General features: G+C 48.9%; 1 pseudogene; it reads left to right on the plus strand.

Annotated features, from left to right (window-relative positions):
* The first annotated feature begins 13,656 nt into the window (after positions 1-13,656).
* The window catches only part of LOC141271469 (uncharacterized), a 524,545-nt pseudogene continuing 524,032 nt past the window's right edge, over positions 13,657-14,169 (plus strand).

Genomic DNA, 14,169 nt, shown 5'->3' on the forward strand with positions numbered 1-14,169 from the left:
GGAGGAGAAACTACCCTCAGCCAAAGACCGGACGTCGTGATCATTTATTGGTGCGACACCTCATTAAACCTGCTAGGAAGGCACCATATAGAACAGCGGGGAACGGGATCCACGTTTACCCGCACAAGTTCGCAGAAGCTGGACAAAAGTGGGTCACTGGTGAGGCAGGCTAGAGGAAGGATTGAAGGGGGTCCTGAGCCATACTTCTGAGCTGCCTGGGAGTTGACCGAGCCCCTCACCTGGTGGACGCAGCACGGCTCGGGCAGTCATTGCCAGCTGAAGTGACTTGGATATTAACCGTGAGTAAAGACCCTGGACTGCAGTACGTTGTCCGTGTGCTTTTTCGCTCCTCCGGCACTACCGATACTGGGACTCTCACCACCATCACTCCCACCATCCACTACACTGCCCTGGGGCTGCACTCTTCCCGTGGGGAGTCACGCCATCTCAGCTGCATACACCATCAGCCCCAGCGGTCTGCCCTGCAGGGGCGGTTCCTAATAACCGCAATCCACGGGTGGCGTAGTCAGACGTTATCAACAGCACATAGCAGACTACTATTGGTCTGACCACCCTGAGCCGTGGGACCGGGCCGCCACTACTACCCTACTGCCCGGATCCGCGTGCCCCACGGCCCAGGGGGCGAGTCATAATCTCTTATATATTCTGCAGGACTGGTATCTATCAATATATGTCACCATATGGCTGTAATATCAGTACTGGTCTTCGTATAGAGATTATTTTTAGTAACAGCGCGGCCATCTGCTGAGGTTTTCCTATATCCTCTATTAGGGTGCGCCACCATTGTTGTAATCAGGGTTACCTGGTTAGGGGCCCACCCAGAAGTTTCGCCCCCCCCCTACACACACACACACCCCCGAACCAAAGCCCTAGCTACGCCTCTGACTGTGCTATTATGCTTACACACACTGAATGATTTCTTATATGTTGTAAGTAGATGCTTGATGACTGTTCTGTAGCTTTATAGAAGCTGTAGACTTACTTTAGAGATGTATCTGGCAAAAGTCTTTTTTACTATTTTGACTCCATAACTAAGCTGCAAGTGTAGGGTGCTGAGACACCGTTTCTAGACTGCCTATTTCAACCGTTACTCACACAGAGTGATGTCCTCAGATAGCTTGACATCGACTGTAGGAGGCACGTATAAAGATTCCAGAAGAAGGTTTATTTTCCAGCTGATTTCTTGTAGATATACACATACAGCAGGTAAAAATGACTTTTCAGAAACAGGACTGCAAACACATGGGTTTCTAAAGATGGCTGATAGACAGTAATGAGGAAGAAGAATGGAGAAGAAGGGCAGGGATACTGGCATCAGATCTACATCAGGGAGAGAGGAAAGACAAACTTCTAGATAGTTCAAACCTTATAGCATAGCAACATAACAAAAACGCAATGACAATAAAATACTGTCTGTGCGATTACCAAATCATGGGACATGACAAACTTGAACGCCAGGAAGACAACACACCGTAAAGTGATCCCGGTTGTTCTGAAAGATTACCCTCTCGGTTTACCTAATAATTGAATCCTCCACTACCAGCACCTGTCTGGCCTGCTCTGCACTCCTCTTACTGGAGCAGCCACTCCCCTGGCACTCCTTCAGAGGACATATCTTGCTGCAGCAGTGCTACCCTTGTACTGACACACCATTCATCTGCCAAGTTAGCAAACTTGTTGGGGTGTGCCAGATCAGGACAAGCCTCCCAGACACTATTCCCGCCTTATAACTGTTACCCAGCTAGCTGCCTCACTGTCTTGCCACTCCATGCTACCATCCTCTCCCATATCTACCCCAACACGCACCTGTGCAGGTGGAAGCAAACTCTGTTCCATGTTGTGTATGGATCTCAGTGTTGTCACCTTTTCATTCAGATCATGTATATGGACTTTCAAATGTACAACATACACATATCAAGCACAGCAGTATTCACCCTCACAAGAGCGGTCAACAATTGCATTCATACGTCTATCTGCCATAAAAGGATGACATTGGTTGGCATCAAAACCTAAGTAAGCTTCCGTGATGTAGGTATTCTTTTGGACACTTTATTTGTTTACCAGTGTTGTGGTCAGCTGCAAAGTAAGTGCATGTGAACTGATTGTGACGCGCTCCCGGGGCAATGGGGTACTTGGCAGCCGGGCCTATGGATGCTGGGGGGGGATATGTCACAGTGGCTGGCCCGGTCCGTGGCCCAGGGCGGTCAACCAAAAAGGGGATTGTAACTTGGATAGAAAATAAAAAGAAAGTAAATAGTTCGTGACACCACCTATGGTACCTGGTAAGGTTTACCAGCGCTGCTGCTGGCCTCCGGGGTGTGATGGGATGGCAGCTGAGGTGTTTCTGCTCCCCACAGGTGGAGCGGGCCCCCGGGGCAGTGTGGAGTTTGGTGGGTGGTGATGCTGGGACCTGTAGTGCAGGCGGAATGGCGCAGCAGGAGTAACTGACAGAGACAGGGGATTCGCTTCGATACCTTTACTGGTGCGGATGTCAGGTACGGTCCAGGGTACTCGGTAGGAAGGGTGCACTTCAGGACTTCTCCCCAGTGAGCGGGTATAAGGTCTCCTGGTCTGTGTCTGCCTCTCTGTATGCTCCTGGCCAGCCTGCAACTGGGCCTAGCTTATGTGTCGTGCTGTTCTTTCACCTGTCGCTCGGTAGTAGGACCTTCTGCTGGCAACCACTATCCCTGGTAACGCTGGGGCCTTCGTGGTTCCTGGTCCTGTAATGGGCCTAGCTTCAGGTCGGCCAGGGACTTGTAGTCCTCCTGGAATGCCGGTGGTCCCTACTGGGTATATAGGACCCTGTAGGCATGGACCCAGTGTCCGGTTTGTATATCGGGGTGAGCCTTATGATGCTCCTCTGCCCCTTTCAACTCCTCTCTCCTCTCCTCCTTGCCGTCAGCCACACTCGGGGCCCTCAGAACTCGGCAGCAGACGCGCTGCGTCTTCGCTGCTCTCAGCGTCAGCACGCTCTCTGAACAACTAACTGACTAACTGCCTGGCTCCACCCTCCATATATATATATCCCTATCAGGGCTCCCCCTGGTGGTCTGAGGTGGAAGGGTGGAGGTGTCTGTATGTAGTGAGGGCCGTCCATGCACCCTTTTGGGTTATGTGGTACCTGTGCACAGCAGGGTGCCACATTCCCCCCTAGTACAATTCAGTACTCCTGGACTGAAGCGTTTTGTAACAGGTTAGAACAATAACAGTAATAATAACAACAATAACAATAATTAAGTTACAGTAAGTCCCGTAACCAGGTGTCCATTTCACCGAAGAAAGTGTAACAAGGGTAACAAGAAGGACCCGCCTGTAAACCCTCAACATAGGCCCTGGGCGTGGCTACAGGGCATAAGTGATCCAGGTGATGGACCACGTCTTCGGCCACGCCAAACGGATTTTTGTTCTGTGGTCAAATAAAGGGGGGCACTTTTGATGAGTGCAACTATTTACAAGGACATTTTTTGGCTGCTCACAGTCCTCAGCCTACAAGTCTTTACACTGTGTTCAAAATTATTATGCAAATAATATTTTCTCAGATTTTCCCAAATTACCTATAAGAATTGCAGTCATTGTAATTTTCCAGTCAATAATTAAGGTTTTTCTACAAACTGCCTATGATAACAGCATATGTTTTAAAAAATAAAACACTCAAACTGCACTCAAAATGCATGTTCCAAATTATTATGCACAGCAGAGTTTTCAACCTTTTCATTTTAATAAAGAACAAAAAAATGGTCATTTTTGAAATTATAAGCATTAGCAGGTTATTACAAACTGAAATCAAACAGTTTTCAACTCAAAACTTTATTCTAGGTGATGTTACATTTGAACATAGGACCCCTTGTTCGAAAGTAGCTTCTGAACTCTCTCGTCCATTGAATTTGTCAGGTTTTGGATGGTTTCTGCTTCAATTGTTTTGCATGAGGACAGAATACCCTCCCAGAGCTGTTGCTTAGATGTGAACTGCCTCCCGCCATCATAGACACTCCTTTTGATGATGCTCCAGAGGTTCTCAATGGGGTTGAGGTCAGGGGAGCATGGGGGCCACACCATAAGTTTGTCCCCTTTTATGCCCATAGCAGCCAGAGATGCAGATGTGTTATGTACAGCATGAGACGGTGCATTATCATGCATGAAAATGATCTTGCTGCGGAATGCACGGTTCTTCTTCTTGAACCATGGCAGGGAGTGCTGTTTGAGAAACTCAACATACATTATGGAGTTCATCTTTACCCCTTCAGGGATCCTAAAGGGGCCGACAATCTCTCTCCCCATGATTCCAGCCCAAAACATTACACCACTTCCTCCTTGTTGGCACCGTAGCCGTGTTTGCATGGGGTGTCCATCAACCAGCCATCCTCCACTCCATCCATCTGGACTATCGAGCGTTGCATGGCACTCATCGGTGAACAAAACAGTTTTGAAGTCAGTCTTCATGTATTGTTTGGCCCACTGGAGCCGTTTCTGCTTGTGTGCAGTGGATAGAGGAGGTCGACAGGATGGCTTACGCACAGCTGCAAACCTCTGAAGGACCCTGCATCTTGTTGTTCGGGGGACGTTGGAGGCACCAGCAGCTTCAAAAACTTGTCTGCTGCTATGACAAGGCTTTTTTGCCGCTGCTCTTTTAACCTGACGTAATTGCCTGTAGGAAAGAGTCCTCAATTTTCCCTTATCAGCACGCACACGTGTGTACTGTGAATCAGCTACATACTTCTTGATTGTGCGATGATCACGATGAAGTGTCTTGGCAATGTTGATTGTAGTCATGCCTTGACCTAAACACTCCACAATTTGTTGCTTCTCAGCAGCCGACACATCCTTTTTCGTTCCCATTTTGGCAGAAAATGTAGGCTGCTTAATAATGTGGGACAGCCTTCTTAAGTAGTTTTGCCTTTCATTGGACACACCTGCCAAACTATCTAGCACAGGTGTCTGCAATTGCTTACAGTGATATAAAGAGCCCTGACACACATCACCATCAATGAGTTTAACTGACAAACAAAAAAATTCTTACCTTATCACTCCTAAACACTTTTTGCATAATAATTTTGAACACAGTGTATACCCTCACGGGTAACTAAATGCACATATATTTTCAGTTTACACAATAAACAATAGACAATACCCCACTGGGTAACTATTTTTAATGTAGGCACTTTGTGCTTATTCCCTAAACCTGGCAGGGATTTGTCCTTGCGTGCTGCGTGTGGCCCTTCGTAGCACTGGGGTGTTACTAGTGTCTGTGCATGCACTTTCTGTTAATCTAGCAGGTGTACGTGCTGGTAGATTATAAAACTGCCTCAATCTCTCTATGGAACTGGCAAGTGCACTGTCCACTGGACCTTCAGGCTCTGCTTCAACGGGTGATCCTCCTCTGACTGGGGACTCTTCCTGTTCCTGAGCAGGTTCTTCCAGGGCGCTCACAGGTTCTTCTTGTGGCTGATAGAAGTGTATTACGGGTATAATCACTGCTCCATCAAGTTGAGGCCAGTCCGCAGGGAAATCTCCTAGAACTGTGTGAAGCACTTCTTCATTGGGTTCTTCCGGTGCTATAGGAGGCACTTCTTCCGTTGTCTTCAGTAGACTTGGGCACACTTTCAGATGGTCTCTTGAGACTGTTGCTGCTGTTTTTCCTCCATCTTTGCTAATCAGGCAAGTTTTACTGTTGTCAAATCTGGAGTTCAGCACTGTGTAGGGCTCTCTTTCCCACTGGTCATCGAGCTTGTGACTTCTTCTCTTCCGCTTTAGCACTATCTCTCCAGGTGCCAAAGGTTCTGCTGGTGCATGTTTATTGTACTGTTCTTCCTGTCTTTCCCTTACTCTGTTCAGACTGTCTTCGACACAGGCCTGTACTCTCCTGTACTGCTCTTGCCGATTTGTATCCCAGTCTTCAGTGGACATATCTGCTTCCAGTTCTACCACTCCGAGTTCCAGGTCCATGGGCAATTTTCCGGGTCTTGCTCTCATGAGGTACGCTGGGGTACAATTTATAGAACTCACAGGTATGTGATTGTACAGATCTACCAGGTCAGGTAGTTTGTCTGGCCACTGATTTCTTTCATCCAAGGGTAAGGTTTTCAGCAGGTCTATGACGATGTTGTTCATTTTCTCACACAAACCATTGGTCTAAGGGTGGTACGGCGTAGTTCGGATCTTTTTACATCCGTACAGGTGGCAAAATTCTTTAAACAGCTCGGCTTCAAAGGCAGGGCCTTGATCCGTCAGCACTTTGTCCGGGTATCCATGGGGCCTGCAGAAGTATGCTGGGAATGTTCTTGCTGCAGTTTCTGCTGTCAGGTTCTTGACAGGGGCTACCACCAGGAACCGGGAATAGTGATCCACCATGGTCAGTGCATAGGACTAGCCTGACCTGCTGGGTGACAGCTTGACGTGATCCAGAGCGACGATCTCCAGGGGCTGGGTTGTCTTGATGGACTGCAAGGGTGCTTTCTGGCTGCCGTAGTCTTTTCTTCTGAGGCTACAGGGCCCACAATTCCGGCACCACCTCTCTATGGAGCTCCGCATTCCAACCCAGTAGAACCGGTCCTTCAGCAGGGTTTCCAGCTTCTTCCAGCCAAAGTGACCTGCTTGATCGTGATACGCTTCCAACACCATCTGGATATCTGTCCTGGGTACAACAATCTGCCACACCATTCATGGGTCTTGGGGTTGACATATCTTCTGCACAGCTTCTCTCTGTAGATGAACAGCCGGCTTCTTTCATTCCACAGTTGCTTGGCTTGTGGAGGAGCATCCTTCTCCAGGTGGGAACCTTCCTGGGTGATCAGTCTTTTGATAAGGCTGACAACCGGGTCACTGTCCAGGGTCTCCTTCCAACTGTGGTGGGGTAGAGGATTCAGCGTCCTTCCCTGACGTCTTCTGGTGACGTGTTGCTCATGGACCACTCCGCTTCTGTGGAAAGCAGGTAATTCAACTTCCTCTAAATCATCCACTTCATCCTCGGTGTCTGACTGGTGAGGCATCCTTGACAGGGCATCAGCACTGGTGTTCTTGTGACCTGCCCGGTACTTGATGGTGAACTGATAATTTGACAGTCTGGCCACCCAACGCTGTTCCATGGCTCCCAACCTGGCTGTCTCCAGGTGTGTCAAGGGATTGTTGTCAGTAAAAGCTGTAAACTTAGTTGAGGCTAGGTAATGCTTGAACCTTTCAGTGATAGCCCAGACCAAGGCCAGGAACTCCAGCTTGAAGGAACTGTAGTTCTCCGGTAGGGCGTAGCTTCCTGCTGGCATACGCAATTACCTTCTCTCTTCCATTTTGCTTCTGGGACAATACAGCTCCCAGTCCCTCGTTCTGGCGTCGGTGTACAGCAGGAAAGGCTGGCTGTAGTCAGGGTAAGCCAGGATTTCTTCACCAGTCAGGATTTCCTTCATTACTGCAAAGGATTCAGCCTGTTCTTTGCCCCACTGGAATGGGGGACTCTTCCCTCTTTTAGACTGTCCTACCAGGAGGTCTTGTAGAGGTGCTACCTTTTTGGTATAGTCCTTTATGAACCTCCTGTAGTACCCGACCAGTCCCAGGAATTGCCGTACCTCTTTGATGCTTCTCTGTTCAGGCAACTTCTGGATGGCAGTGACCTTCTCCGGGTCTGGTGCTACTCCCTCCAAGCTGACTACGTGCCCCAGGTACTGAACCTTCTGCTTGAGCTAGTGGCATTTAGAAGGCTTTAGTTTCATCCCATACCGGGACAATGCTTCAAATACCTCCGCCAGGTGCTTCAGATGGTCCTCATATGCCCTCGAGTACACGATAACGTCATCCAGGTACAGCAGCACTGTCTCGAAGTTCCGGTGTCCCAAGCAACACTCCATCAGCCTCTGGAATGTTCCGGGTGCGTTGCAGAGCCCAAACGGCATACTGTTGAACTCGCACAGTCCCATCGGTGTGGTGAAGGCCGTCTTCTCCCGGTCTTCCTCAGCAACAGAGACTTGCCAGTACCCGCTAGTGAGATCCAGTGTAGAGAAGTAATTGGCAGATTTTAGTGCAGCCAGGGATTCCTCTATACGGGGCAAAGGGTATGCATCCTTATGTGTTATGCGATTAATCTGTCTATAATCTACATACATCCTCATGCCACCGTCCTTTTTCCTGACCAGGACCTGGGGAGCTGCCAGGGGCTACAGCTATCCCATACTACCCCTGCCTTTTTCATGTCGTGTAACATTTCCTTGGCTTTCTGATAATGTGATGGTGGTATGGGTCGGTAACGCTCCTTGATGGGTGGATGGTTACCGGTGGGTATGTGGTGTTGTACCCCTTTAACCCTTCCAAAGTCAAGTGGGTGTTTACTAAACACTTGCTCATATTCCTGAACCACTCTGTAAACACCGTGTTTCTGATGGACAGGAGTGGCGTCAGTCCCAACATGGAGCTGTTGACACCAATCCTCCAGCTGAGCTTCGGAGTCATTGTCCTCCACTGTATCTGGTGGGGTCAAGGATTCCACTGTGTGTATGGCATCATTATTCACAGTATACAACCTGGCAACAGTGGTGTATCTTGGCAATTTAACTTCCTCCTCCCCACAATTTAGGAGACGTATGGGTACCATCCCATTGCGTACATCAACTACCCCTCTAGCAGTTAGGAGTGTAGGTCTGTGCTCTGAGCTAATGGGCTCCACTACCGCCTGGTAGTTCTGTCCCTTGAGACCTATTGCTGCCCTACACCAAATCAGCATTTCACTCATTGGGGGAATTACAATGGGTATCGGGTCTGTCACCCGTACATTACCAATCTCACCACCTGTTAGCTTTACCTGTTGCTGGTACAGGAGGGCTTGAATCTCTCTCTGGAGCACCTTCCTCTGCCCTGGTTTGGCAGTGTCAGCAATCTGTTGGAGCAAAAACAACACTTCTCCCAAACAGTTACCAACAATATTTGTACCAAGTATCATATACAAGTCTGTATCACCAGGGTTAGATTCCACTTCAATCAGTCCTTGGTCCTTTAGTTCCGCTCTCCCCACCTTCACTGTCATGTCCTTAATCCCTACTAGGTTAAGAGGAAGGCCGTTAGAGGCATACACATAGAGGTTCGGGGCTGGTGGCTGGAGTTCATCTACGGACCAGTACCTTTTGTAGAGGACATCAGATATGATGGTTACCTGTGAGCCGGTGTCCAGTAATGCAGGTGTTGCTATGCCGTCCAGCACGATGGACAGGAAAGGCCTTCCTCCTACAAACCGATGGTACCAGCTTGATGGGCCTGGTTGATCTACTCCTGGGTGTTGGCCCTGGGCCCCAGGGTTTGCCCGTTTAAAGAACAGTTCCGCGCTGTGTGGCCTGCCTTGTGGCAATGGTAGCAGATGAAGTCTCCTGGAGGGCGACGTTGGTCGTTGGTCCTCCCACGGGGTGGCGTTGTCCTCCTACGGGGTGGCGTTGTCCTCCTTCTTCTCCCCATCCAGGGGACATCCTCAGGGCTGTTGGAGAGAAGGATCCTTCCTTCCAGATCGGGCTCCGTCTGTAGCTGCAGGGTGCTCAGGACAGTGGCCAGGGTTTTACTTAGCTGACGCACTTCAGAGCGCAGGCTGCCCAGCTCGCTAGGGGGCACTGTTTGCATTTTTGTTTCAGCCGTCAATGAAGGAGCAGTGGGTGCTGTGGCCACTGGGGTGGCCCCACCCTGGTAACGCTGGATAACAGTCCCTGATGTTTCCAGGGGCTGTAGACCCTTAATAGCCATGTCCTTCAGGGTGTCAAAGGTGGCGTCTGGATGATCTAAAGCCCACCATCGTACAGTTCTGCTCTCCACCTGGGACCTCAACCCCCGGATGAACTATTCCGTCAGCATTTTATTCTCATCTTGTATGCTGGCTGGACTAACCCGTTTCAGGGCCCGCAGGGCTTCCTGTAAGCGCCAGGCGTAGTCCCGGATACTGTCCTCAGGTTTCTAGGCACAGTGGTAGAACCTCATCTGGAGATCTGTCTCAGTGCGGCTTTCAAAGACAGTTTGCAGTCTCTTAAAGATAATGGATACTGATTCCTGGTCTGCGGCTGGCCAGGTTTCAACTTCCCGCTCTGCGGAACCAGTCAATTGTCCCAGCACAACAGCGGCTCTCTGCTTACCAGTCATAGAATACATGTCCAGTACACCGCATATTTTTCTCTTGAAGCCATACAGGGTGTCTGGTTTGCCATCATACTGGGGAAGCCATTTTGTTCCAGGGATATACGGCAGGGCCATGGGTATCAACGGAGTCACGATCCCTGCTGGTGGGGCGGTCGCTCCGGCCTGAGCAGCGCCGGGCACGAGTTGAGCATCAGGAGCGTTAACCGGTGCTCCGGCCAAGGTTGCGCCCCCCTAGTGAACCGTAGCTTACCTCCTTTACTTTAATCGAGAAGGCCGCAGTTCCGCAGATGACGGTCTCCTTCCAGGACCTGACGCTTCCTGGTGCTGCGTCAGAGCACAAGGCGGGGCTTGAGCTTCGCGCGCTTCCTACTGTCACGCCTCTCTGATTCCCGCGGTTACGCACCTCTTCTTCCCGCGCGGCGACGCGGTAATGGTGGCGATCTTCACCACAGTACAAACACAGTTCAATTACGGCACACAGTACCCGGTGGCCCAGGGCGGTCAACCAAAAAGGGGATTGTAACTTGGATAGAAAATAAAAATAAAGTAAATAGTTCGTGACGCCACCTGTGGTACCTGGTAAGGTTTACCAGCGCTGCTGCAGACCTCCGGGGGGTGATGGGATGGCAGCTGAGGTGTTTCTGCTCCCCTCAGGTGGAGCGGGCCCCCGGGGCAGTGTGGAGTTTGGTGGGTGGTGATGCTGGGACCTGTAGTGCAGGCGGAATGGCACAGCAGGAGTAACTGACAGAGACAGGGGATTTGCTTCGATACCTTTACTGGTGTGGATGTCAGGTATGGTCCAGGGTACTCAGTAGGATGGGTGCACTTCAGGACTTCTCCCCAGTGAGCGGGTATAAGGCCTTCTGGTCCGTGTCTGCCTCACTGTATGCTCCTGGCCAGCCTGCAACTGGTGTTAGAACTCTCCTGTTAGTTTTTTTCTATTTTGCTGGTCACATGACCTTTTTGCCTATTTAATCCTGCTCCGCCCTTCTGGCCATGCTGGACTTCATTGTAATTTCTACTCTTAAGCTAGCCAGGTGCTTTGTACCTTTCTCAGTCAGTTTAGCTATGTCTTTTGACCTTTATGTTCTATGTTGTGTGTTTGTCTTTTTACTGCTACAATTTCTGCTAGGAGGTGTCCATCTTTCTCCCAGTCCCTAGTTCTTGTAGGGATCCCTCCCTCACATCTATAGGTCTTCGTTCAGACTAGCTGAGGACTTTAGCGGGTCTGATCGCAGGATCAGGTTCCCCGTTACATCGTAGGGATCTAGCTTAGTTCTATTGTAGGGACAGATCTCCTGTCTTTCCTTAGTGCTTGTAGCCTATCATAACAACTGGGCCTAGCTTATGTGTCATGCTGTTCCTTCACCTGTCGCTCGGTAGTAGTACCTTCTGCTGGCAACCACTATCACTGGTAATGCTGGGGCCTTCGTGGTTCCTGGTCCTATAATGGGCCTAGCTTCAGGTCGGCCAGGGACTTGTAGTCCTCCTGGAATGCCGGTGGTCCCTGCTGGGTATATAGGACCCTGTAGGCGCGGACCCTGTGTCCGGTTTGTATATCGGGGTGAGCCTTATGATGCTCCTCTGCCCCTTTCAACTCCTCTCCTCCTTGCCGTCGGCCACACTCGGGGGCCCTCTGAACTCGGCAGCAGACGCGCTGCATCTTCGCTGCTCTCAGCGTCAGCATGCTCTCTGAACAACTAACTGACTAACTGCCTGGCTCCACCCTCCATATATATATCCCTATCAGGGCTACCTCTGATGGTCTGAGGTGGAAGGGTGGAGGTGTCTGTATGTAGTGAGGGCCTCTTGTGGAGAAGTCCGTCCATGCACCCTTTTGGGTTCTGTGGTACCTGTGCACAGCAGGGTGCCACAATTGTTCTTCAGAATGACTGGAGGTGAACTCCTCTCATACCTTTGTTGTATAAGTTGCTTATATTCATAGATTCACTTTCTCTGGATTCTTTTCCTCAATCATAATATTCTTAGTATCATTTCAACAAGTCAATAAGATCACTCAATTTTCCATTTGTAATGTACACTCACACTTCAGGTGATCAACAGGAAACTGATCATTTGATTTTCTTCTGTGCTCTCGAGTCTCTGATCAAATTTTAATTTAGGAAAGTTTCAATCAGGAAAAGGTTGGTGTCTCCAGTAAATTGGCTGTTCAGTGTAGAATACTGGTAGATAAAACAAGGCTGAACACAAGACCTTCACAGCTTTCTACATATCATAGGGGAGATTTCATGACACCTTTTCTCCATCTACCTGATGATCCTGAGGAACATTGCGATCTTCTTGTTTACAGTCCTGTGGAAGAAGAGGACGGGGACATCTCTCTGGTGTTGTCCTCTTACTGGATAGAACTGGAGGAAACACATTCAGGGACAGAATTTATTATTTTCATACAGACAATTATAGGCCGTGTGTATTTAGTCCCGTCTATTACCTGGTGATGTGAGAGGCTGGGAATCTGTGTCCTTCTAAATACTCCCACTGTTCCATGGAGATATAGATGGTGACTAGTGATGTATGTTCTGTTAACACTTTCGGCGTGCATGCTCGGGTGCTTGCAGAGTATCTTCAGCGTGCTCGGGTGTTATATTTGAGTCACTCCGTGTGCATGATTTGCGACTGTTTGACAGCTTTAATACATGTAAGGAATGCCTAAGAAGCAGGCATTCCTTGCATGTATTAAAGCTGTCAAACAGTCGCAAATCATGCACACGAGTGACTCTAACACCTGAGCATGCCGAAGATACTCTGAAAACACCCAAGCATGCTCGTAAATCTCGAGTAATGAGCATGGGCGCTCATCACTAATGGGGATATCCTGACATCCTATAGGAACCTGACACATACAATGATACCGTCACCCCCCTGATCCCCTCCTAGCGTTACTGTATAATGTCCCAGCAGTGTCACTTCTCCAGTCAGCAGCTCAATCATCTTGTAGGTGAGTTCTAGGATCTTCTGGTCATTGATGTCCTCATGTATCAGAAAATGAGGTGATGGTCCTGTGATTGGGCTCAGGGGTCTTCCCCATCCCTCAGACACAGGGGCCTGACATTGCTCACTAGGGGTATTCTTTACTACTGTGTAATCCTGGTTATGGAGAGACACATTAATAAATCGCACTACAGACATTTCCAGAGTCCTCACCTCTCCAGTTCTGTCCATCTGTTATTCCCATAGATAAGAATGATGTAATGTGACGTCATCAGAATCTCTCACCTCTCCAGTAAGCCGGAAGAGGATCTCTAGGGTGAGGTGTAATATCCTCTCCGCCATCTTGTCCCTGTCCCTATCCATCCTTGATGGGTTAATCAGGAAAATTCTCTTGTATAGAAGATCTCCACAGAGAGGATCCGATATTATAGGGGCCTGAATGGGGAGAAGATGACGATGTAACATCATAAAGATCCCATGTAATAATATAATGAGATAATTATTACTGAGGGAGGAGAACGTCTGAGGGGAAATGTAATGGAGAATCTCCACAGACCTCCACCTGCAGAGCCGCACACTGGATATATGACTGTTCTGTGCGCACAGGACCTGTGATGATGTCACAGTCATGTGATCAGTCACATGGAGGGGAGGATCCAGTCTCCATTTTGAGGCTCCGTGTGAGAGAAGCCGCCTGCACTGGTGAGAGGTAATGAGGGAGCAGGGAGTGTGTGATGGGGGAACAGGACTAAACCCTAATGGGCTGAAGGTTGGGGTCTCTCTGACCACTGGAATATACAGCGGAGCTGGAAAGATCCTGAACTCTTTACAATTTTCCACATTTCTGAAGTAATTTGACCTAAAACTCCATCAGATTTTCTCACAAGTCCTAAATGTATAAATCCTACAAGGAACGAGACTGAGAAGTGTAAAGCCTGAAGATCGTCGCTGTACAGAATAATATAAAGGATTATTAATTCACCTCATGAATATATATATATATATATCAGTCTATGAAGACATAAAATAAGGGGAAATTTACATGATACAGAGACGGGATAAAGGTGACTGTAATACCACAATATAATATATGTACAATAGATC

Source organism: Phyllobates terribilis, unplaced genomic scaffold (genome assembly GCF_046119375.1).
Source record: "Phyllobates terribilis strain yellow unplaced genomic scaffold, ASM4611937v1 Scaffold_5__5_contigs__length_657084704, whole genome shotgun sequence".
NCBI lineage: Eukaryota > Metazoa > Chordata > Amphibia > Anura > Dendrobatidae > Phyllobates > Phyllobates terribilis.